The sequence below is a fragment of the Gopherus flavomarginatus genome, chromosome 14 (assembly GCF_025201925.1).
Source record: "Gopherus flavomarginatus isolate rGopFla2 chromosome 14, rGopFla2.mat.asm, whole genome shotgun sequence".
Classification (NCBI taxonomy): Eukaryota; Metazoa; Chordata; order Testudines; family Testudinidae; genus Gopherus; species Gopherus flavomarginatus.
The window spans coordinates 17,167,120-17,194,144 of NC_066630.1; positions in this window are offsets into that span (position 1 = coordinate 17,167,120).

Here is a 27,025-nt window from a genome sequence, read left to right on the forward strand (position 1 = left end):
AATATTGTAACAATTAAACCAACTGAGCTTTAACGGGTTTTAACATCTATTGATACAGAAGCTTTTATCAATTTATTCATCATCCAAACTACCTCTAATAGGTTCCTGCCTAGTATCAAAAGGTTGGCTGAATACTAGTCATGCATAAAGTTTTGGAGGTTAATTAAGATGATCATTAGCAGCTTTACATGATCTGTAGACAGAGAATTTCCTTCTATCAGACACAGTTGCTTTAGCAGCACTAAATATGTGTTCAGAATGTTAAAGTGTCTGGATAAGATGTACAATTAATGCAGCAGATTCGCTCAGCAGCACTTTTGGACCACTCTTAGCTACACCATGGTTAATCACCTGGTTTGGTTCATGTTAATAGACAAACTATAGCTAGAGAATTTTTGTTCGGACATTTTGTGAGCAATCTTACAGCTCACTTAATTGCTTCATTATACACACTACAAATTTGCCTGCTAATCAGAGAAAGTTGTTCTTTTCTCTTGGTAATATGCGGTGTTGCATTAAAAGGTTGTTACTGTATAGCAAGATGCTATATACTGAAGTCCCTACTGCCAAATGGATACTCAGACATCTGTATTTCACATCATGTAACAAGTCTTGACAGTTGTCAATTCAGTATGTCAACTCCTTCAAACACTCCAGAGTTTTTAGTGTAAATTTAGAGCTGGTGACAGATACAGGATTGAGAGTCCTGAAAACACTTGTTCACTACAGCATAGGTACACTGGAGTTGCAAAACGTACAAGCTTCCCCATTAAGTCCCCACAGTGTGCCCCACCCCATTAGAGGGGAAGAAGATACTTTATGGCCTCTGGCCATTCAATCTATGCCCTCTCTGCTGTCAATTAGTGGCAAATGTGGCAATAGTTTTCCAGCATAGCTAGATGGACTGAGAACACTAACTGCCTTCCTGAACAGACAACAGATGGTAACTTAAAATTGTATTCCATTTAAAAGAATTATGGGGCTAAAATAATTAGCTTTACTATGCAATTGTCTGATTATTTCAGCATGGAAAGCTATACACCTGTGCCAAAATTAAACAAAGTTTCAAACTTGTAATACGGATGGAACAGATGTTTAATTAATATAAAAACCACTTTCCCCAGCAGTTCTTCCCTGTTATGGGGGAAGACATATATTGAAAGTTAAGGTCCTGATCCTGCAAACTCATAGGCAGGTATGCAACTTTAGTGACATGACTTGTACTTCTGACTTCAGTGGGATTATACATACTTAAAACTAAAAGGCAGTTCAAGAATCATCAGGAGGGTAATGTTAGTTTGAATACCTCAGATGAGGCTTCACATGGGTAGAGCGAAGTCTCTTAGGACCTAGAAAGAATCTCAGAGGAAAGAACTATAGACATGTGGTCCCTTTCTGTTTTGCATATGCAGATATACCACGTAATTACCAGTTCCCCTCTGTACACATCGGAATGCACATTACATAAGTGATCAGTCTATAGCCATGCCAACTTGCTTATGTTCTGATTCATGCCAACCAAGCTCAGGGTATTCAGGAATGATATGGAATAAAGCAGGAGCAAGGCTGGGAGGTGGAACTAATCCACTTGACATTTCATTTTAGAGCATATGTGAAAAGTGATTAATGTCTTGTTGGAACTGTGTGGTGTATCAGAGTTTTTAATAAAGTTGTAATAAAAAAGTTTATCTTCAATAGACCACTAAAATGAAAATAGCGGGTTCCCTCAGAATGGTGCCAGAAATGTAACCACGTTTTGTTGAAAATTTCAAGGTTTATTGAAATAAAATAATAAAAGTAAAGACCTTTTTGAAAGCTATAATCAGATAACATTCAGTTGTTAAATACACACGCTAAATTTACATAAACTCCAGCATTTTTCTCTCGCTGAGAGTTAAGTCTGAGGATTGGAATTCAGTTCAGTGTCCTTGAGAATGTGGTAAACAGAGAGATAAGAGCTTTAAGAAACTGAATACTTGTTTCACATTGCATAATTCTCAGAAATTATTAAAATTGTATTTTAAATCCACAGAGCTGTACCCCAAGAAACCTTCTTACAAATGGATTCTATTCTTATCCATATGATGAAACACTTAAAAATTAAAAGCAGATTAGATCTGCTTGGAAACTAAACTTTAATATACTTAGAAGTGATGCTGGAAGGTTGAGTTGCGGCTTGAACCAGATGGATTCTTCAGTTTGCCAGCATAACATTTCAGTGTACAGTACCAGGTTGGCTTTGTTAAGGATGGCTCAGTCATTGTTTTCAGGCCTGCTGGAACCCTTGACCTTGCTATAAATTGAGATAGTTGAGGGCAGATTTTTTTCTATGTTCCATGGAGCCTCATTCTACCTACCCAATCCAAAATGGTTTTGTCAACTATCCCTTCTCTATTTGCTTCCTAGATACAGGCACACATGGAAGAGATTAGCAAGAGAAGTGGAAGATTACTTTCTCTTTGTGGAGACTGGATGCTTTAAAAGGAAGATGTGTGTTAGTCAAACACAATACAGGGCTGGATATTCTCTAGCTCGTGTTATAATCTAATCTAATATTTGTGATCTATTGCTCCTTCTGGCCTTAAAATCTATGAATTTATGAATGCCACAGTGATGGATATTTCAAAAATGTATAGATTACATAGGCATGGATCGGTCCTTTCCATGTTCAGCATCTGAGAGTCTGTTTTGCTAGTTGCTGTGAAAATGCAAAGTAAAACACAGTCCTTCCTAGAAGAATATACAATGTACTTAAAGACCCGATGAAAAATGAGTATAACAATATAAAGTAAAGGGGGGAAAGGACGATGAGTGTAATAGTGATAAAAATCACAGTTAGTGAACCACTTAATGAAATTACTATAAGGTGATGCAAAACTGTTGGAAAGATTGCACTTAAAAAGTAGTTATCAATGGTGCTTTGTCAAACTGGGAGGGTGTATCTAGTGGGGTCCTGCAGTGATCTGTCCTGGTCTCATGTTACTGTTGAATATTTTCATTAATGGTCTGGATGATGGAGTGGAGAATATACTTATAAAATGTATGGATGACACCAAGCTGGGAGAGATTAAGAGTACTTTTAAGGACAGGATTAGAATTCAAAAGGATCTTGACAAATTGGAGAATTGGTCTGAAAACAAAAAGATGAAATTTAGTATAGACGGGGCAGAGTAATACAATTAGGAAGGAAAAAAATCAAATGCACAACTACGAAATGGAGAATAACTAGCTAAGCAGTAGCACTGCTGAAAAGAACCTGAGGATTTACTTTTACAGTGGATGACAAATTGAATATGAGTCAACAATGTGCAAAAAAGGTTAATATCATTCTAGGGTGTATTAACAAGGGTGCAATATGTCAAACATGAGAGGTATTTTTCCTGCTCTACTCAGCCCTTGTGAGGCCTCAGGTAGAGTACTGTGTCCAGTTCTGGGCACCAGACTTTTCAAAAGATGTAGACAAACTGGACTGAGGCTGGACCTGATTTATGAGGAAAGGTTAAACAAAACTGAGCACATTTAGCCTTGAGAAAAGACGACACTGGGGACCTTATAAAAATCTCCAATACGTTAAGGGCTATTATAAAAAGAGAACTCTGAGCAATTGTTCTCCATGTCCACTGAAGTTTGGACAAGAAGAAATCTGCTTAAACTGCAGCAAGAGACTCATAGGTTAAAGATTTAGAAAAACTTTCTAGCTATAAGGATTGTTAAACACTGGAATAAACTTCCAACGGAGATGGTGGAATCCCCATCCTTGACGATTTTTAAGAACACGTTAGACAAACAGCTATGAAGGATGGTCTAAGTTTACTTAGTCCTGCCTCAGCGTAGGAGGTTGGACTAGATGACCTCTCTAAATCAATTCCATCCCTACATTTCTGTGATCTGTCTGCCTATCTCCAGCCTCTCTGTAACTGTAATAAATCAATCATATGGGTTTGCCCAGCAGATTCTAATAGATCATGACTGATCAGCGCTAAACAGGAAGGAAAAATGTCACTGACATCCATGCCAATGTGTCTGTTTTGAGGGTTAAGCCTCAGCTTAAACAGACAAATCCTAGCAGCTTAACTGACATACGTATATCTAAAACACACAACACAGAAAGCATTTCCTCCTTCTCTTCTCATTTATCCATGACTGTTATAATCACCATAGGCACAGATTCAATAAATATAATTCACTTTACCAAAAGGTATTGAATTATGTTCGTGTTCTCAATTTCCATTCTGCTGTTTTCTCTTACATTGGATGTTCTGCAAGAGCTACCAGGCCTACCACCTTCCCTCAAAGACCCTAAATCAGAAACTCCAATATTTATTAAGTGTCCAAAAGGCATTTAGAATTTTCCAAGGAAGTCCAGGAGTTTTTCAATATTTTTCCCCTGCAACAAGGTGATTTCTATCATTTTTGTCAGATTAGGTAAGTAGAAAATATGAGGTGTCCATTACTGGTGCCAAGTAAAAGTGTTGCACGCCTTTTTTGTCTGGTTGATATGTCTAAGAATATAAATATGCTACTTCAAAATATTATGAAAATAAATCATTCTACTTTTACCCATGTGGCCATGATGTGTATATTTGATATTTATAGATAAGTATCTCATCGATTTTATATACATTACATGTATCTGGAATGTAACAGGAATGTAACATCATAGTAGTTGATATATGATCTCAAATATATATTTTAATATTACTTAATATTATTCTGATAAAGAATGTTATCTATTTTAAAAGTCCACATTTATCCCGAGTTCCCACTCTTAGCTTTGGGGCCCTTGTCTGAGTGGTCACAGAAGTCAACAGAGCTATCCCAGTTCACAAAATCTGATAATCTGGCACTGGGTTCCCAGAAGACTCAGGATGAAACTCTTAGAAGTGTATGTGTGTCTTTGAATGTGTTTGGAAAGCATCTAGTACACAGGGTTCATTAGCAAAATACAAATAATAAAAAACTGATCCTTACCATCTATCCTGGTTTGACCAAAATCATACAAACTTGGCACAGGTCTCCACTTACATTTCTGCCTTATAGCATTAGCTTATAAACTAAGCTGCAAAATGAGCCCCCAGATGGAGTATCTCCCTAGATTGACTCTGAATCTTGGCTGGTCACTAGTCTCCATAAAAATATAGCAGGCTATACTCTGCCTCAGTAGAATCATCTGTGGGGTAGGGTGTGGGCTGTGAAGTTCTCTAAAGTTCTGTACAGCTTGTCACAGCCCTCTGCAGCTTAGCTCCTTGTTACCTAATGATTCTTCTTTCCAGTTACTTCCACTTCAGTTAGTCCACGCCATTTGCCAGAGAGGCCTAAATAACATAAGAACGGCCACACTGGGTCAGACCAAATGTCCATCTAGCCCAGTATCCTGTCTTCCAGCAGTGGCCAATGCCATGTGCCCCAGAGGGAATTAACAGAACAGGAAATAATCAAGTGATCCATCCCCTGTCATCCATTCCCTTGGTGTTCTCCCATCTCTTCCTCCTTCCATGTTTTCCCTATGCCTATAATTTTCCTCCTTAGTCTATTTACCATGCCTCCATGATCTCCTCAAACCAACTCGGATAAGGAGGCTGAAGAATTATACATGACCAATTAGATAAAAAAATCAGTAAAAGATTGTGTTGTATTTTTTTAATATAATAATAAATAACAAAAATAAATACTAGTGCAGGCTGTTGATGGAAAGTGAGAAATGACTGATGCTGGCAGAGGTAACAGAAAGCGATCTAAAATATTTCCTTTCCCAGATAAAAATGGAGCAATTTGGGGTTGACCACCTGTGCAGATCTGTGAGGTTACCCAGTGCCTCTGTTTTTCCCCAGCCTCTTGCAAGACCTGGGTCATTCATGCCCACAAGGCATGATGCAATTTTGGCTTTGCTCAAGTACAAAAGCATGCCCTGCTGTGTTGCTGCTACTCACTCCACATAAATCACCCAATGCCTTTGCTTGATAGAAAAATAGAAGAACTTGTCTTCCACAATCATTTTTATCAATACTACCTGTACCTTTGGGCAACTGAATGAATATGACTGTACTCAGATGCCCTCTTTATTGTTTGTCGTAGTTTGCCTTGAGAACATGAGCTTGCTGCACTTTTTGTTTTCTTACCCCTTAGTGTACAAAAAGGATGAACTTTCTATATCTGACATGTGTGCTGTGGCAGAATGAAAAATCTACAGTGGCAGGCCAAATACCTTTTGCCAAAGATAAATAAAATTATTGGTTATGCTCCTGCCACTTTGTGAGTTGCTGGAAGACACACATCACTCATACTCTCTTCACACCCTTCAATTAAATCGCTGTTGGTTTCTCTACCTTCTCCCCCCACACTCACCTCTGAAATATTTGCAGCTATATAAAGTTAAAGGTTCACTTTCTGGGTCCTTCTTACTGCTTTGATGGCTTTGGCAATGAACAGTCAACTGCAAGTCTTCAGTAAGTTGTAGGAGCTGTCTGGCACATAAAGAGAGATATTCATCTTCTCCCTGCTTCTCATTGGTACACAGGTTACATTACTATTTTAAGTCTATTTTTAAATGATGTGAATTTGCAGAAACACACAGATCTTTCAGCACAGGTAGCATTTAAATAGGCAGCATTTACTATCAGAAAGCTGATTTTACCTGTAGGAACAATAGTAGTGATTTTTTAGGACCAATTTGTGTGCCCTTCATTTATACTAGTGAGTACTTATTCAGCTGGCTATACTATTCATTTTAATGGGAACATGAGGGTAACTGCTCCCCAGTACAAGCCAGAGGTTCACAGTCCGGCCCTTACCATTTATATTATGCTTTCCATGTTTAAAGCACTTTACAAATAACTGTTACTAGTCATATTATGGTAGTGCCAAATAGAGATTGGGGCTCTATCACATTTGTCACTGAACAAATACATAACAAAAGGTAGTTCCTGCCCTAAAGAGTTCATAATCTAAATAAATAAAATAGACAAAGGATGGGAAATGGGTAATGTTATTTGTTAAAGCTCAGCTAGTAATCCTACTCAAGAGATCACTAGTAGTGCTGGGAATAGAATCCAGGTGTCCTGACTCCAACTGCAGTGCACTAACCACTGGACCACACTGCCTCACAGAGAGAGCTACTTTGTTTTAAGACACTTTAGTTTCATTTCTGGACTGTCACTAGGAAGATGTAAAATATTCTTAAGAAAATGTGAAACTACTTCAAATTCCAGGATTTTCCATATGAGCTAAAGAATGGATACATTTTGATGGAAAATTTCACAAAACCAGGCATGATTTCTAAGCAAAATGGGTCTATTATCTACTTGATACAAGAATATATAAATATAGAATTCTCTTGTGCAACAAAATCAGATCTACCAAACACTTATCTGCCTTAAATATTTTAAAATGCCTGTCTTTATAGTATAGGGTGACCAGACAGCAAGGGTAAAAAATCAGGACGGGGGTGGGGGATAATAGGAACCTATATAAGAGAGAGACCCAAAAATTGGGACTGTCCCTATAAAATTGGGACATCTGGTCACCCTATTGTGTTATCCTAGCATCATAATTTTTAATCATAAGCATCTTTGCCATTACTCTTAAATGCATGTGGAAAGATCCTGACTCTATTGAAGTCAATTGCTAAACTCCCATGGATATACAAAGATTATAATAAACTGTGAATATTTGTTGCTTTATGCAGATCATTCTTACTTACATGTGAGCAAGCTATTTACAATGGAATGCATTACGACTCATTCAAGAATTTTGTCCATCTCTCTCCCCGCCCTCCCCCCCCTTTTTTGGCCAAGTTACACATCTTTTAGCCCATATTCCAGTGAAATATTTTTAGTCAAAATGACTTTCATATAAAAAAACATGGAATTCGTCGTGTTTTTAAAACCAGATAGACACATTTAATCAACATTTCCCATGAAACTAAGTGGTAAGTGAGATGAGAAATATCAGAATTATACAAAACACCAACCAATTTCACCTGGAATTCTTTGTAATAGAAATTCTAAGCGTTGTTCTCTGCTCACAGCTCTTAATCCAATTCTGCTCAGACAATAGTCAGTGGCAAAATTGCCATTGTCTTCAGTGGGAGTAGAATCTGCAGCTCTGTGTTTACTGACCGACGGGTATTTTCCGCAGCCAAGTACATATCGACAAGTTCTTATTTTTCAGGGAGGTACATTCCATCTGCGTCTCACTATATAGTACTGTATCAAAGCAGTTTGTCTGCAGCTAATTTATGTTTTCACTTCCATAATATTCTTAGTTCCTGCCGGGTTGAGGACAGTGAGGAGAAAGCTTAAATCATAATCATGTAAGTAAATTATCCAGTGACACTGAAGAGCAGTTACAAACTGCCTTGTTTCAAATAAACTTAGAGCTCAGCTGGTATGTGCCTGCATTAGTCAAGCAGTACCAATCAGTAAATTATTACAGAAGCAAACACCATAAATCTTCATTGACTAACAATGATGAGGAATTTCCTGCAACTTCTTTTAATTGATCCTTACCCTGGACTCTTTATAACCTCTTGACATGAAGCATAGTGCTGCAGATGTCATTGCTTGGGTTGCTTATTTCTCATTCCTGGGAAATCAATCATCCTGTTAGTATCTCTGTTAATGTTTATTTACAGGTAGAACACAAACTACACACAAACGATTAATAATAATTCTTTCCACAAGATTTCTAATATCTTCATACTAGAAATCGATCTGGTTGAAAAGCTTTGAGATAGAGATTGCAAAACTCCCCACTACCTAATACCAAATAAAAGCATTAAAACATTAATCTGGGTTCAGAAGTTTTCCACTTGAAAAGCACCAAGTAATCTGTAGAACAACCAGCCATAAATGCTACTGTTTAACATTGGTTGACATCATATTCCAGTAAAATGGTGGGCTAGATTCATAAAGGAAGTTAGGTGTGGCAATGCTGAGTGTCACCACGCCTAACTTTTAGGCACCTAGAAAATATTGGGATTCACAAAGCCTGGTTTCAGCCCGTGGGCTCCCTATACAATGAATGAGGAGAGAGAAGAGCCTCAGAATGGATTCAGAAAAGCCAGTAGGCTAAGCAGCTCCTTGCCTAAGATAACCACTCCACCCTCACTTTCTCAGATAGGTGCCTAAATCCCATCTCTGGGAGGGGTTTCCTCTTCTCCTGCTCAGCTGCAAATCCTCTCTTGGAGTTAGGTGTCTATGCTGTTTTGGCAAGAGGAAGGCCCTCCCGCATAATTCTTACCCTAATAGGTAGAATGCTTTACAGGGATATGGGAGACCCCAGGTTTAAGTCCAGCCTCCAACTGAGAGGAAGAAGAGGATTTGAACAAGGATCTACTTCCTCCCAGGTGAGTGCTCTAACCACTAGACTAGGGAATTTTCTAATATGGGGCTCTCTCTGTCTCTCCTGTTAAAGCTATTCCTCTGTGGATAAATAATTTTTAATGGTCATTAGCACAGGAAGCCTGGGTCTCCCCTGTGAGTGCTCTAATGCCAAGCTACAGAGGCAGTCGCATACTTGTACACTCTCTCTCTGCGCTGCCACCCCAGAATTATTTCATTATTTATCCACAATATAACACCCGGAGAGACTGAGAGAGCCCTACGCCAGAATAGCCTATAGTTCAGTGGCTAGAGCAGTTACCTCAGAAGGAGTAGATCACTGTCAAATCTCTTCTTTTCTTCAGGTGGAGCAGGGCCTGGAACGAAGGATCTCCCATATCCCAGGTGAGTACCCTAACCACTAGGTTAAAAGTTGTGAGGGAGGAAATTATCCCCACCCCCAGTCACTTTGTGCAATCAGACCGGGGCGCAATCCAATAAGCAAGCTCTGAGCATGCCTACCAGATCAAGCCTACAGGCAAGTTAGATGGAAGAAGGCCTGTCTTTCCCCAGGTCATGTATGACTCTGAGGCTTAGATGTGTGGCATGGGGCTGCAGCACATACAGAGGCAGAAACATAGGTGCCTAGGGAACTTTGACGGCAAGAATATAGGCACTGAGCGAGCTTGGGCATCTACAGGGTTAAGTGGCAGCTGAACAGGGGTTTTGTGAATCCCATCCGGACCTGATTCTGGAATTTAGGTGCCTAAGGTGGCAGCTGCCAAAGTCCTCTTGTGAAACTAGCCCCTGGTGCATTCTCCTGTAGGAGTTTATTCAGCTCTCTTAGAATGACAGCTTGGAGAGTGTGAAATTAGAGAGCAGAATACAAAGAGAAAGTGATCTACCTCATAGTGTTACATTAAAAGATGTTATATAGTTAAAGAATGTTGTGCCTGCCCTCTGCTCACACTCCCCAGTTGTTAATATAATATGTTAAGAGTACCCATCACTCATAGGGTTTGGTTTGTTTACCAAATGTGCACTTTCAAAGGCCCTTTACTAGGGACAAGTAATTCCCAACTCTCCTAGTATAGCCTAATGCATTATGTATAAGGTTATAGAAAAATGTGTATTCATGAGAGCTGTTTGGCTTTTGTCAAAAAGAACTGTGAAAAATGATGGAACAATTTTCATTTCTGCCACATTGTTTTTATAGTACATTCATGACTGGGAATTGAGGGGTTTAGAGTTTTGTCTGCTACAGATGTTGCAGTGCAGAGATGAACTACAGAGCTCCTTATTTGCTGACAACAACATGAGACCTAAAGGAAACACTTCTCCAGAAGTTAAACATGATGATTGAATCCCTAGCCTCTCTCTTTACTGTATCAGAGGAAAAAAAACAGCAGCAGGAGTTTGGGGATATCTGTAAACAAATAAGTTTTATATCAACAAACTCTTGGTTTCAGGATATCAGCACCATATAAGGATGAAACAAATGGTTCCTAATGATGATGTAAATTGAGAACGTAGGTAGACGGGCATAAAGCCTAGTTAACCTGTCAGGTGAGTCTTCCAAAGAGAGTGTTTTCTTTTTTCATCCCTCTTTTCATTAATTGTTTTCAATATACAGAGAAAAAATGAAGTTTCCTTGTGCAACTGCAGAGAGCCCTACAAACTATATTCCACAGTTTCCTTGATCTGATCATGCTTTCTGAGGCTTTAGCTGCCACCCATGATGAACCAGCTACCAGCAAGGGAAGCCAGTATTTTTATAGCCAGAGTCATTTCCTTATTTGAAAGAGCAGAGGGGAAAAAAAACCCTTAGATCTAGAACATATTTATATTCCCAGTCGCCACTAATGAGACAGGTTTTTTTTGTTTTGTTTTTTAGGGGATTCAAATATATTAAATTTTGGGGAGGGATTAGATGGCTCTGGAGGATGGTAACAGCAGAGCAAACCTGTTATCTCTGGTCATTGCTTGAGCTGTACGAACACTGCAGGGATTGTGAACTGAACCTTTTAAGGTTTATCTGCAGAGGTCCTAGCAAACCAGTTCATGCATATTTACTCAGAAGCTGAAGTGCTGTAAACTCAAACCTCCAAAGAAAATAATCACACCCCTACATGCCGAACAAATGGCACAACCCTAGTACCATGTGCTTAATTTAATTGTTTTTATTTATTTCCATTTCAGCATATACAAGAACAGCTGTCCCCAACTCTAGTGCCCTTGGCAAATAATTAAAAGGTAAAATCCAACAAAGGCCAAACCAATAACCTTTGTTCACACAAAATAATCCAGTCTATTTAACTGAAATTTCCCCTCTGCAGAATGTTGATAAATAAAAATCCACACTCCCGTAACAGCCCTCTAAACTCAGCCTCTCTCAAACGCCTGTGCAAATCAAATCACAACTTTCTGTGCAGTGTGCCCTAAAGGTAAACAAATCAGAGTCGTCTCTGTCCTAGGGGAAGAGGGGAGAGAGAGTTCTGTGTGAGGGCCCCTCAACATTAGATCACTCTGCCATCAGCACTGTTTCCCAAAATACCAAGAGACTAGACTGAACTCTGTTGTAGCATTATGGGAAAAGGTTGATCTCTTAGATCAGCTGGTTTTAAGCAATCTACAATTTTATATAAAAGAGATCAGAATGAGCACTTTAAACGCCTCTTCAAACTTAAATAGCCAATGCAGATTCTGGAGCACGGGTGTCATGTAATAATGATCATACAGACCATGTGAAAAAGTAGGTTTCATCAGCCTACATTTTCCAATTTGTTTTCAGGTAGAGTGCATTGTGACAGTCAAATCTTAAAATACAAAGGCATGAATGAGGATTGTGAGGCCCACATCAGAGAGAAATGGTCACATGTGCTAGATATAGATGGAGAAAAAGCCATTTGGTAAATGGTACTGTTTTAGACTCCCAACTGCTGCTGCTGCTAGACTAAAGCTCTGTTTACAAATGGTGGACATTCACCCTCAGTCAGAAGGAATGACACCATCTTTGTCAACTAATTTCATAGCCTGCTGAAAGCAACACGCACCACTTCAGTCTTCTCTAGAGTGAGCCAGCTGGCATTCATCCATGACTTAATCACACCCTCAAGGATGGATGAAGTGAGTGAAGAGCTAGAGCTCAGTATTGGCAGCATACTGACAACACTTAAACCCATTTCCTCAATAAACCCACCTACATAGATACACTGAAACTAGAGTGGAGGAGCCTTGCAGAACAGTATGCGTGAGAGCCTATGGGATAGAAAAGCAATTACCCCAAACTACCTTCTGGGATCTGACAGAAAAAAATAATAATTAAGGGCAGGAGGGAAAAAGGGGATTTTCAAAAGAATCCCATTGGCTTTTGAATACAATGCTTTTGAAAATCCTACTCCTTGCCATTAAAAAACAATCCCATCTAGCCCAAAGGGTATTCAGGAGAGCAACCACCACTTCTTGCTCGATGGTATTGAAGGAAGGTTTCTGAAGATGCAGAAGGAAAGATGAGAACACCTGCACCAGGATCAGGAACCTCAAGGATCTCAAAAGTCAAGGAGAGGTTGGTAGGGTTTGTCGTAGGAGAAAGCCACATGTATTCAGAGAAGTTGGCACACTAACTGGGAAAACAGCTAGTGGAAGCCTAAGTGTGAACTTCATCAAATGGTTGGGAGTTTTTCAAAACCAATAGTCCAGGTTCACATCCTCATCTAATTTTAAGAGAATTCAAAGTTTGTTAGAAACATTTGGTATAGTTCTAGTCACTGGTTCATCCTTCTGGTTAGATAAGGGCAAAGTATTTCCAGCGGGTGGCTACTCAAGGTTAAATGAGTGTGTGTGTTCAGAGCCAAGTCCTTGTGAGGGTTGTCCATATCACAAAAAGTGGTATCATCACTGGAACTAATTGGCAACCTTGTTGGCCATGTCAGAAGTAAGGACTAGTATGAGTGGGCATGAAGACAGAACAGCTCACTCCTAAAAATGGTCCAAATAGACAAAGGGTTCCAGCATATTGACAGAGTTTTGTGATGGAGTTTCTCTACTACAGCCAATGATTTACATTTACTTCTGCGAGTAAAATGAGAAATTAATTTCCCATGGATGTCACTCTGACCCCTTCCCTGACCAGTACACTCGTATATTTTAAGGGTAACATATCTCCACCAATCTCCCCATGGACCTGCCAATTAAATAGTGCCTCACCTACATAGAAAAGACTTTTCATGTAATCTAAGGTGTGAATTTATACTAGTATAACTATCCTGTGTGAACACACTTACTCTGGTATAAAAGTGACTTTTTTGTTTTAACATGTCATTTGGGAAGGGACTTAAGCAATACAAAAGAAAAGCATTTTATACCGAAATAAGTGTCCACATGAAGGTCAGGTAGTGTTATACTGGTATAGTTAAACCTGTATAACGAGGGGGGGGGGGAACTTTCCAGTGTCGACAAGGCCTAAAACAATTGTACAATCATGGTTACTGAAACTTCTGCAAATACATCACTGCAAGCTCAGGATAATAAAACATTAGGACAGTATCAAAATGCATGGATCTCATCAGGTGAACAGCCACAAGAAAACAAAGCTGAGACTCAGTTTCATACCTAGAAATAGGGAGTAAGTTACAAACATCTGTCTGGAATCACAGTGCAGTACATATTGAGATATTGTCTAAAATTTGGGTCTCAAAGAATGACGAAAGTTAAATGGTTAATGAAGGAGGATTTTTTTCCCCCATTTCTTCTGGCTGAGTGGGGCTTTGTAATCTCTGATTTTTTAAATGTAAAATAGAAACAGAAATGGTAGAACTTCCACATACATTACTGTGCAGCTTTTTTCCCATCCGCTGTTTCAGGCACTGAGATATTTGTAAAGCAAGAAACAAAACTGGAAATATTAGGTTTCAAGAGGGCAGTGACAGAGCATAGGAACAATAACTAGCATGATTCAGAAGGTATAAAATATTCATTAATTATATGGAAAGCCAAATAATCAAAGACGCCTTAATTAAAAGCACTTCAGTTTGCTGTAAATATGCACATCATTATAATTATTAACCTTCACAATGGATAGGCTATAAAACTAAGGTATTATACCATATGTTAGGTGACTAGATTCATTTTTCTTCACAAGGACAAGTTATGCAGCTCACCATATATATATAGAAGCTTTCTGTCCTAAATCATTGGGGGTTTCTTTATTCTGCTAAAAGGTGAATTTTAGAAGATCTTGCCATATGCTTTGTTGAAAAACTTTACAAGCTTTTTAACCCCCTCTTTTTTTTTTTTTTACACAAAGGTGACACAGAAAGATGATGTACTCATTCTTCTATTACTATTTCCCATGTTTTTAGATTGCTATTTTAGAATCATGTGGAAAATTAATATATAATTATCCCTCAATGCTTTGGCTCAGGTGCTTAAAATGAGCCTTTTCTCCATGACCATTTCATTTTATACCCTGCAATAAGAGTTGCAGTACTTCCTGCCAAATGGTAATGTTTGAATTTCCCCTTGAATCTCTCTCTTACTAACGTCAAAAAACAATATCCTTCAATAGTCTTTATCGCTTTCTTTGATAACTTATCTCTGCAGTAATGTCTCATTTAACCCAGATGTTGTTCTTTTTGGTGGGGAGTGTTTGTTTTGTTTTTGTTTATTTAAGGCATACAGGGAAGAGCATGTGTTTGTGCATTCCCCTCCCCCCGCACACACACACAATCTCTTAAACAATTTTCTGTGTCACAGGTACCATGCCCAAGTAATAACAGTAACAATTACCACTTACATGCTGTTCATCTTCAAAGTACTGTACAAACATTAATTAATTCACCCTCACAACACCCCATAAAATTAGTTTAGCTCATTCCTATTGTAATGGCTTTTTATCTGTCCTTAGAAAGTACATATAGATGAATAGCCTGATTTCTAATGGGAGCTGTGTGCATTCATCACCTGCGGGGGGTGGGGGGGGGTGGAGAGGGGAGGGAGAGAATCAGGCTTAAATAACTTACCCAGTCAGAGCCAGGATTAAATCTCAAATCAAGCTCCCATAGTCATACTCAACACATTAGAGCTTCCTGGAATATTTTTAACTTCTGCTCAACGGAACAAATTCTACTCCTGACTGACCCAGTGTAAATCTAGAAAACAGGATCTGAGAGCAGAATTTGGTCCTGTGCATACCTATGTGCATAAACACCTCCTGCATTAACAAACTTTCTACTTTTGTTCACTGCAACTTTGTCATGCAATTGCAAAAATACATCTCAGGATGCATAACTGACAGAGTGGATGAAGAGTATTTGCAACTGAAGATGCTATATCTGAAGCTATAAACATCAAGTGTGGGATTTTCAACAGTAGTTAGTGCTGGCCTAACACTGCTTCCATTGGAATCAGCAGCAGACCTCCTTATAACTTCTCTGAGAGCAAAGTTAGGCCAGAGTGTAATTTCTTCACTATGAGAAAAACCCTGATTCCACTGATTTCAATACTAAAAGCTCCATTGACTTCAGTGGAACCACGACTTTGCCCTAAGGGTTTTGGAGCATAAGGTCCTGTGCAGATTCTCTACAGGAGTGTGAAATTCACCTGAAAAGATTTTTGCATTGACTTTCCATTGATAATGTCAAAGGGCCAGAGCCTCAGGAGCTGCAAACTGGTATAGTTCCACTGTCTACAATGGAAAGATGTTGATTTACATTAGCTGACAATCTGGCCACTAATCTTTATATTTTAATATTTAATTTAGAAAAGAAGTCTATCTGAAATTCTGATTCTACTTCTACACATATAATTGCTGTATTTATTTCTAAATAGCGTACAGCGATTTTATAAGGTTTCAGATTCTGCAGCTTGCCACAAACATTAGTGTGCAATAATCCATTTAATTACTGGAGTAACATTTGTGTTAACTGATGCAAGCGCCACTGGCAATGGCCAGTTTTGTTCTAGAACAGAAAGTAAGTACATTAGGGAATGGGGAGCAACATAAAAGCAACATAAAACCATTATCATGCTTTCTATCATCACTCTCAGCTGTCCCTGATAGTCTGTGACATCTGCGACATCTGTGGTGTAGCCTGGAAAAAATTCCCTATGTCCCTCTTCAACTTGATGCTTTTTCTCAGTCATATTAGCAAGTAGGGAAATAAAGCAGTATTAATTTAAGCAGGGTGATTTATGTTTGTTTAGTTTTTGTCCCAACCAATTTGATAGCTTTGTGAATCTTTTATGATGGGAGCTGTGTGTTGTTGTGACCTCTTTACCTGACTTGTTTTACATATTGTCACTTTTTCATTCCCAAATTCAAATGTGTTTGTTTTAGGAGGCAGCTAGCATCCTCCATCCCAGACCTTTCCATATGCATCCTATCAATGAAATTGCCATGCTCCAGGATGCAAAGCAGATGAGCCACCTCCTGCAGTTTCCTTACCTACTTCCTGAGGGACTCCATCAACAGACACATCTCACACCTGGTGGTTCCTCCTGCCTGGCTTTTGTCAGTGGGGACATGCAGTACTCATTCCCACTAAGTCAAGGCCAGTGTCTGGGTGGAAGCCTCCCTGTCAGGATGCCTGTCTGGTGGAGGCCCCATGGGTACAGGCATCATATCCCTGAAAGCTGTTACCATTTGGAATTTTGTATTCCCCATGGAAAAATCTGCTCAACTATTAAATAGTAAAACTGAATAGTTAATGGACCATGGCTCCACTCCTGCATTGATGCCTGGGAGCTAGAGGCGTGCAAGAAATGCAGGATCAAACCCCAAAAGGAACAAAGATTGCACTCCTTCTGTGCGCCACTGAAAAAACTCATCCACAGTTGCCAGTTTTGCAGCATATAAAAGTTACTTTGTTTATTTCAGTTCATCACTCACATGGATACAGGGCTTATAAGACACACAGTCCTAAAAACTTCCAAAAGTAATTGAAATAGAAGACAGAGAGCACACTTAAAATATTTAAACCATTTGAACTAATGTAGATATTGAAGTCTTTAAAGAACAGTAAAGAGCCTACAGAAATATACAAAACAGCCTGTCTCACTGCTTTAGTATGGCTGTTTCCTTATTTCCATCTTTCTTTGTGTTTGACAACTGTTGGTGTAAGAATCATCTTCTCTGCATCCTGCTGGCTAGAACCATCTGCTTCTTCCTCACCATTTTATTCTCTTCTAATTCTTTTCAAATTCCTTTGGAAAACATTATCATTTATTGTAACACACAGAGGCCCCAACTGAAATTAGTCCCCACTTATACTCGACATACACATAGGTCTTGTCTATTCCCTCAGCAGCATATGGAGTATGCATACCAACATGCTGCATTGAAAAGCAGGCTACATTCACACTGCAGCGGGTAGCTGCATGCAGCAGTAAAAGGCTCTGCCAATGGGGAGGCACTGGGGAAAGTTCTGGCATCTTCCCCTCCCACCCTGAACCTTTGCCCTATCGCCAGACTTTGTTAAAGTCTGAGAACTGGTTGATAAGCTCTTATGGGAAGAAAATCTAAGGGAAAAAAAGAGTTTAGGAAAGCAGGCAATTTCTCAAGGACACAATATTAAAGGCACAACTGAGAACGATTCCTTCCCAATGTGAAGGAAAGACAGGAAGAACAATAAGAGGCTAGTATGGCTCCATCAGGAACTCTTTAATGACCTGAAAATTAATACGGAATCTTACAAAAAGTGGAAACATGGACAAATTGCTAAGGAGGAGTACAAAAGCATAAGCATGCAGGGACAAAATCAGAAAGGCTAAGACAAAATGAGTTACACCTAACTAGCAATATAAAGGGGAATAATAAGAGATTCTTTAAACACATTAGGAGCAAGAGAAAGACAAAAGAAAGGATAGGTCCACTACTTAGTGGGGATGGGGAGTTGATAACTTACTGTCAAGAAGGCTGAAGTTTTAATGCCTATTTTGCTTCATTTTTCACTAAAAAATGTTAATGGTGACCAGATACTGAGCACAATCGGGGGGAGGGGGGGGAACAAGGGGGAGAAACAAGCCAAAATAAGGGAAGAACAGATTAAAAATATTTAGATAAATTAGATTTGTTGTATTCAGCAAGGTCTGATGAAATTCATCTCAAGGTACTTAAGGAACAAACTAAAGCAATTGCAGAATTGTTAGCCATTATCTTTGAGAACCCTTGGAGGATGAGTGAGGGCCCAGATGTCTGGAGAAGGGTAAACATAGTACCTATCTTTAAAAGGGGGGAACAAAGAGGACCCCAGGAATTATAGACCAATCAGTACCTGGAAAGATACTGCAAATTATTAAACAATCGATCTGTAAGCATCTAAAGGATAATAGGATTATAAGGAATAGCCAGCATTAAGTTGTCAAGAACAAATCATGCAAAATGAACCTAAATTCCTTCTTTGACAGGGTTACTGGCCTAGTGGATGAGGGGATGTAGTACACTTGATATTTTATTAAAGCTTTTGTCACATACCCAATATGACATACTCAGAAGCAAGCTAGGAAAATGTGGTCTAGGTGAATTTACTATCAAGTGAGTGCAAAACTGGTTGAAAGTCTGTATTCAAAAAGTAGCTATCAATGATTTGCTGTCAAACTGGGAAGGCATATCTAGAGGGGTTCTGCATGGGTCAGTCCAGGTTCCAGTACAATTCAATATTGTCATAATGATAATGGAGTGGAGCATACACTTATAAAATTTTCAGATGACACCAAGAGAGAGGTTGCATGCATCTTAGAGGACAGGATTAGCACTCAAAAGGATCTTGGTAAATTGGAGAATTGGTCTGTATTCAACAAGATGAAATTCAGTAAATATAAGAGCAAAATACTACACTTGGCAAGGAAAGATCAAATGCACAACTACAAAATGGAGAATAACCAGCTAAGTAGCCAGTATTGGAGGGTAGCCGTGTTAGTCTGTATCCACAAAACCAACAAGGAGTCTGGTGGCACCTTAAAGATTAACATTTATTTGGTCATAAGCTTTCGTGGGTAAAAACCTCACTTCTTCAGAAGCATGGAGTGAAAGTTACAGATGCAAGCATTATTAAACTGACACATGAAGGGAGTTACCTCACAAGTGGAGAACCAGTGCTGACAGGGCGAATTCGATCAGGGTGGATGTAGTCCACTCCCAATAATTGATGAGGAGGTGCCAATTCCAGGAGAGGCAAAGTTGCTTTTGTAAAGAGCCAGCTACTCTCAGTCCCTATTCAAGTCCAAAATTAATGCTGGTATATTTCCAAATGAATTTTAGTTTTGCAGTATCTCTTTGAAGTCTGTTTCTGAAGTTGTTTTGTTCAAGAATAGTGACTTTTAAATCTGTTATAGAATGTCTAGGAAAATTGAAGTGTTCTCCTGCTGGCTTTTGTATGTTACCATTCCTGATGTCCAATTTGTGTCCGTTTATTCTTTTACATAGAGACTGTCTGGTTTGGTCAATGTACATGGCAGAGGGGCATTGCTGGCACATGATGGCATATATTACATTAGTAGATATGCAGGTGAATGAGTCCCTGATGGCATGGCTGATGTGGTTGAGTCTTCGGATGGTGTTGCTAGAGTAGATATGGGGACAGAGTAGACAACAAGGTTTGTTACAGTGATTGGTTCCTGGGTTAGTGTTTCTGTGGTGTGTACTTGCTGGTGAGTATTTGCTTCAGGTTGGGATGCTGTCAATAAGAGAGGACTGGCCTGCCTCCCAAGGTCTGTGAGAGTGAGGGATCATTTTCCTGGATAGGTTGTAAATCGCTGATGATGTGCTGGTTAGGTTTACTCTCTCAGTAAATACTCACCAACAACTACACACCACACCATATGTGGCGTCATATGTAAGACATGGGAGGTAATTGTCCTGCTCTACTCAGCGCTGGTGAGACCTCAGCTGGAGCACTATGTCCAGTTCTGGGCACCACACTTTAGGAAAAGTGTAGACAAATTTTAGAGTCCAGAGGAGAGCAACAAAAATGGCAATGGTTTAGATAACCTGATCTATGAGGAAAGGTTAAAAAATCTCTACATATGTTGTCATGAGAAAAAGAAGAGTGAGGGTACGTCCACACTACAGGATAAATTCGAATTAGCTTAAACCGATTTTATAAAACAGATATTATAAAGTCAATTGTGCGCGTCCACACTAGGCACATTAATTTGGTGGTGTGCGTCCGTGGTCCGAGGCTAGCGTCGATTTCTGGAGCGGTGCACTGTGGGTAGCTACTGTAAAAGAATGAGGCCAATAATGTCGATTTGCGTCCACACTAACCCTAAATTGATATAATAATATCGATTTTAGCGTTACTCCTCTCATTTGGTAGGAGTAGAGAAATTGATTTAAAGGGCCCTTTAAATCGATATAAAGAGCAGTGTAGTGTGGACGGGTGCAGCATTAAATCGATTTAACGCTGTTAAAATCGGTTTAACAGCGTAGTGTGGACCAGGCCTCAGAGGAGACTTGAAAACAGTCTTCAAATACGTTAGGGACTGATTTTAAGAGGACTACGATCAATTGTTCCCCATTTCCATGGAAGATAGGACAAGAAGTAATGGGATTAATCTGCAGCAAGGGAGATTTAGGTTAGATATTAGGAAAAACTTTCTTACTATAAGGGTAGATAAACTCTGGACTAGGCTTCCAATGGAGATTTTGGAATCCCCATCCTTGTAGAATAGGTTGGGCAAACAGCTATCTGGGACGCTCTTGGTTTACTTGAGCCTGCCTCAGCATAGGGGCTGGACTAGATTACTCCTCAAGGTCTATTCCAGCCATACATTTCTATGATCCCGTGACTGACCTCAAGTCCCTGTAGGCACACATTTGCACACTGATTTTGTCCATTCACATATTCCCAGTTTTAAATGTGATTACTATATATTCACTTATCTAGCCCTGACACACACAAATTAGGAACACATGACTACAAAGTGTGCCTACGCTTTTTCACACAAATGCAAACCTAACTACGGCACTAAAAAAAGACCATATTCCCCCCTCCTTGTCTAAATGCTTTATTTATTTTCAGAATTTTCCCTTAAATTGGACACACAAGGTTTCTAATGTAGATTGACTATTACTGTGGAATGTGTAGACTCCAATGAAAATTCATCTTAGGTGTTAATTAGCACAATATTTATCTAATCCAATATGCAAACTAAGACATCACCATCTCATTAGTGTCAACTGTGTTACCTTTAAGCTAAATTAAATCTCCAGCCAATGGGGGAGAAGGGAAATCTGTATTTCTCTTTGAAGCTAATGCGTGTGTGATTACTCCCTTCCTTTGCTATGAAGTGTCAAGTTAAGGAAAACTTATCTGAAATGTATAAAATATGGCAAACTTATGTAATAAGAGCAAGGATTTGCTTGGTGCAGTGCCATATTTAGTGTTATTAAAATACAAGACTAAAAAAGGGGTAACTATCAAAATCTAAATGCACAATAAAGGGGAAAGTGAATTCTCCAGGCAGACATTTAATAGAAATAGACATGACATAGACCTTCCTAACAATCTAGAGAGGAGGAAATGGATTTTTTGGAGGGCAGTATATCTTATAAACTGTGAAATGTTTCATTTATTGCAAACTCATGTCACTGGTGTGTAGAGTGCATGTTAGTATCAACTTGATTTAGAAGTATTCAATTTTCAGTTTAGGTTCAAAAGAACTAAGAATTGTACTTCTAATAGATATCTCCTCTTTTTTTTTTTTGCACAGAAAAGTAATGCGACCCTTCAGTTACTCTGCTAAAGAGGACAACACAACAGAATGTTATTTATTTTCCAGCATTAAATCCATCATTGTCCATAATGATCATTTCTGATTAGTGATGTGAATTTTAATGTTTGCATACACTGCCTGTGTCAAGACAGGCAATGAGCTGTGTTGCTTTCAGCAGCCTTCTGTGGATAGAAAGGTAGAAAATGCTGTACTTAAGGACCATTTGTTATTTCCATAAGTTGCTAAGCATGTCAAGTGGCACCAGCACAGTGAATTGAGACTCCCAAGGTGTGCAGGAAAAGGGGAGGTTGCAGTAAAAAAGAAAGAAAAAATGTTATTCATTAATGTAAAGGAAAACAAGGAAGAAGATCTGACCCATCTTATATCTTTGAACCACAGTACTAGTCTCCCTCTGCCAGAGATTAGCATTATCAGATCCTGCAGCAGATGGGCCTACACCCACTATTAAGATCAATAAGATTTAAGTGTGGATTACACAGATATATCATCCCTTTTAGCTTCTGCAATTGTGCAGTGTGGAGAAAAGCAAGACCGCAGTGGGGATGTGGTCCATGGAGAGGAGAGAGGCAACTCTGCCCCCCACCCCTCTCTACCCCCTGACTGCCTTCACTGCCTTCCACAGGAAATCCATGCAGCAGCCAGGCATTATGGAAAGAGAATGGGACCAGAGTCTGGGAGTAGAAGCTGACATGCTAAGTGGTATCCCTTGAAGTTTAACTTATTCAACACAAACTACTGTGGCTGGCGCTAACTAGTTTTACATACTCTGCTGTTCCCTTCAGCAGAGGCTCAGGGTGAAGAGCCAGCAGCTCAGTGGCTGGGGCCAGCTTTACTGCCTTTGGATTAGAGGATGCAGGAGGAAGCTCAGGGGCAGGCCAGAATTAGAGCATGGGGAAACAAGAATTCCTACTGACATCATGAAGGGTCGTGGGGAAAGGGGGAAATCATCTTACCAGCTGCCTCTCAGTTTCTTGGCGAATTGTGTTACTAATTTACCATCATGAGCATTTTTCCACTTGAGAAGAAAACAAGGGTCAGTTCAGTTTCTGGGCACATTAACCCTTGAATGAATGTGAAGGATACTAATTAGGGCTGAGAGGCGATAGGGTGTTTCCAATAAGAAATGGACTCACTCCAACTCATTCCATATAGGCAGTGCAATGATAATGTCTTCTGTGCCCTAGATTAGATTTGAACAGGTGACAGATGTGTCTCCCATTACTAATCCTCTCTAGGAAAAGAGGCAAATTACGCTTTAAGCACAAGCCCCCTAGAAGCCCGCTGAAGATGCCCAGACACATGTATCAAAACATGCACAGATATGTATGACAATGAGCACAAGCCTTGAAAAGTGTTGCAAAATATTGTCAGGAAGCTGAACAGCACCACAGATTCAAGAAGTACTAAGAAAATGCACTGTACAACTTTAAAGCTGGCATGGAGCACTCACATTTTAAAAACCTGACAGTGCTTTTATGGCTTATAAATCCATTTTGTTTTATTTCCCTTCATCCCATTTGTAGCAGACTCGTGTACTCCAGCTAAAAATTCTTTTCAACTCCAATGTTTTCCCTTTGCAGTATAATCTTGGAAAAAATCACTTTTCACATTACTGAAAAGACATCTAACGTGTTTTATAGTTTCTAACACCTGGGGAAAAAACATAACAATTTAGTGATATGACATTTTTGGAGAGCATGGAAGCAAACGCTAAATGAGATTTGAGCTCTTAAGCTGCTTTATCAAGCTCTGATACTAATCTGAATCAGATCTCGCATTTCAGGAGTGATGGGAATGCAAAGCTTGGGCTCTTTTCCAATTAAAACAAAGCGATAGGCTGCTCTTTTCAGTTAATTGGAGGATGCGCACAGGCCCTGACCTTCAGTATGCAACTTTGTATTGGGAATTTCCTACTCCAGATCAGGCTCTGGGAAAGTTTGCTTCTGAAGTCAAAGCCCCTCAGTTTCCCCTGTATTAACCCTGAAGACTCTCCCAGACATTGCAATTCTCTCAGCTACCCTCACCATCTCCTGCATCTCCCTTGGCTTTGTGACTCTTTCCTAGAGCCTGATCAGATATGCAGCTACCATCCTTCCTGGCCCACGCTCTACCAAGAACCTTTTACAAGTCTGCCACCTGTGGTTGGGGAAGGGTGGACTGTCAATAAAGTGCATCATTCATCTGCCCCCAAGCACTGTGAGAAAAGATGGGGAGAAAGTGAATACCACTTGAGCCTGTGTTAGTGTTTCCCTGACCACTCCTATGATCTACAAAACCCCTGCTCAACTGCCACCTAACCTTGTCGGTGCCTAAACTTACTCAGCAAATAATTGCTGTAAAATTCCCCTAGACACCAAAAGGTATATCTACACTTTGAGTTGGGGGTGTAATTTCCAGATTAGCTAGATATGCATTCACTAGTTAGTGTGCTAAAAATAGACATGTAGACACTGTGGCACATGCAGTAGACAGGGCTAGCTGCCCAAGTAAGCACCTACGGTCCTGGGCAGCATTGGCCATCCCAGCATCTCTGTTACATTTTCATTTTGATGCACTAGCTCAACTAATGGTAATTGCCAGCTCCACTGTAAGTGTACCCTACATTTCTGGCTCTGGGCATATGCATTGCTGTCTTGGTCTGACCCCAGGTGCCTATTTCCTACTTAAGCCTCTGAGGAAGATAGGTGGGGAAATGGCTATTTCACCTGCAGGGCCCAATCGAGTAGGCATGTTCAGAGAACAGAATCATAGGATTGGAAGGAGACTCGAGAGGTCATCTAGTCGAGTCCCCTGCACTTGCGGCAGGACTATATTATACCCAACTCCACACAAAATGGCTGGAGGTGGGGTAGGAACCCTTCCTTATAACCTTTAACTCAGTGGTTAAGGTAGGTAAGGATGTAGGAGACACTGGTTCAGTTCCCACCCATACATCTGATAAGAAGGGATTTACTGGACTATGAGATAATCTTACAGGGATCTCTCAATTTTTCCTGATGAAGCTGTTCAATTTTGTATAAATTAAATATTAATTGGGACAGTGAGAGTGAAAACTCTGTTGCCTGAAAACCAACAGGTTTAATAAATGACAAAATATGAAATAAATTCTCCTCACCCTCAATTTACCACCAGTCAGGAGAGTGACTGAAAGAGAGTGAGAGAAGATACAGAGAATTAAATGTTTCTTCAGGTGGGAAGGGAACATTCAGAAAATTCAACACTGTAACAATAGTGGCCTCTGAAAATCTGGATACCTCCCTGAAGAGGTCATGAACATTTATACTAAGAATTTTGAAGCCTGATCTACACTTACAGTGCTGCAGCTGTACTGCTGACTGTTGGCTTCATTGGTATTAGCACCATCTTTCCTCATAATGTCCCTTTTCCTACCCATTGATGTTGCTTTCTCCATTGCTGTGCTCTCTCTTTCTTGATTTTCCTCCCACTCAATATTAGAATCAGGAATGGAGATTACATGAGCATCTCCCAATCATCTCCACCGAGTTCCTAATTTAAAGCTTTTTTAATCAGTTGTGCCAACCTCCATCCCAGAAGTCTATTTCCTTCCCAAATTGCATGGAGTCAATCCCATGAAAACAGTCCTTTGTCCATGAATGCCTCCCAGTTGTTGAACATCCCAAAACAGTTTCTCCTGTCAGTGTAGGTACTCCACCTCCGAGAGGCAGTAGCTATGTCAACAGGAGAAACCCTCCTATCAACATACTGGGTGTTCGGTTGATATAACTACATCAGTCAGGGGTGTGGAAAATCCTCACTGTAGTTATGCCAGCATACGTTTGTAGTGAAGACCAGGGCTAAAGGAATGAGGTGCCCAACTGCCCATGAAAGTCAGTGGGACTCAGGTGGAGATCTCCCTTAGATGGCTTTGAAAATTGCGCCTTTGATCTTTTAAACCTACCCTTCTCTAGCTTAATTGTGACAAGCAGGCCTGTTTGTATTTTCTCCATTCAAAGTGATTTACACAAAGTCCTTCTTGTCTAGCACCTGGTCACATTTGATTGGATACTTAGCTGAAGGAAATACCACCACAACCAGTTGCACTTGCATCTGAAATGCAATTTGCCCAGGATGCTGGGGGCATATGTATGAAATCGCATTAGTCCTGCTACCTGGTGCACAAAAGTGGAATGGCAGTGGAAAGAACAACACAGAAATGCATTTCTGAATTTTTTTTTCCCCTTATACCACATGCAGTGCTATAGCATTAAGCAACAAGATAGAATCATAGGAAGAAACAGAACAACTTTTTAGCACATCCACTACAAGTTGTCTTAACTCAGTTACTGGGCTTCACTGCCCTGTTCATGACATTTCCAATAAATTTCTGTGCGTTCTCAGGGTGAAATCCTGACCCTATTGAAATCAACGGATGTCTTGCTATTGACCTCAATAGGGCCAGGATTTCACCCTGATTCTAAGCATTTATAGAAGGATCACCTCTAATTCAATTTTGGACATGGTTTTTCAAGACTATAAAGGATTATTTGGAGTGACAACAAACAAGCTATAGAAAAAGCTTTACACAAAATATAGACTAGTTTCCCTGAAAGATGCAACTGAAAAAAGTAAGTGATGTGCACTTACTTAGGGTTATAAATTTTTGTATTATAAAGCCCAAATCAATATGTGCAGCTTACAGTGATTTTTACAGTGATTCATAACCAGAAGAGAACACCCATTATATTGATATCAATAGAATAATGAGAACAGTGCCCCTGAAAATTTCTCAGTAAGTGACCTACAGAGCTCTCTCTCTGCCTTGTAAAAAGCATCCAGAGATCTCAATGAGACCAGTGTTTTGCTTGAATGTTTTATAGAAAGTCTGAACTAGAGTAATACCTTGCAAGAAACAAATGAACTGATCCAAGAACAGGATTGCCATCTTCCAAACGATCCATGCTTTTGACAAAAGACTGTCCTGCATGTTTGATTTCTCAGAGAAGAGTTTT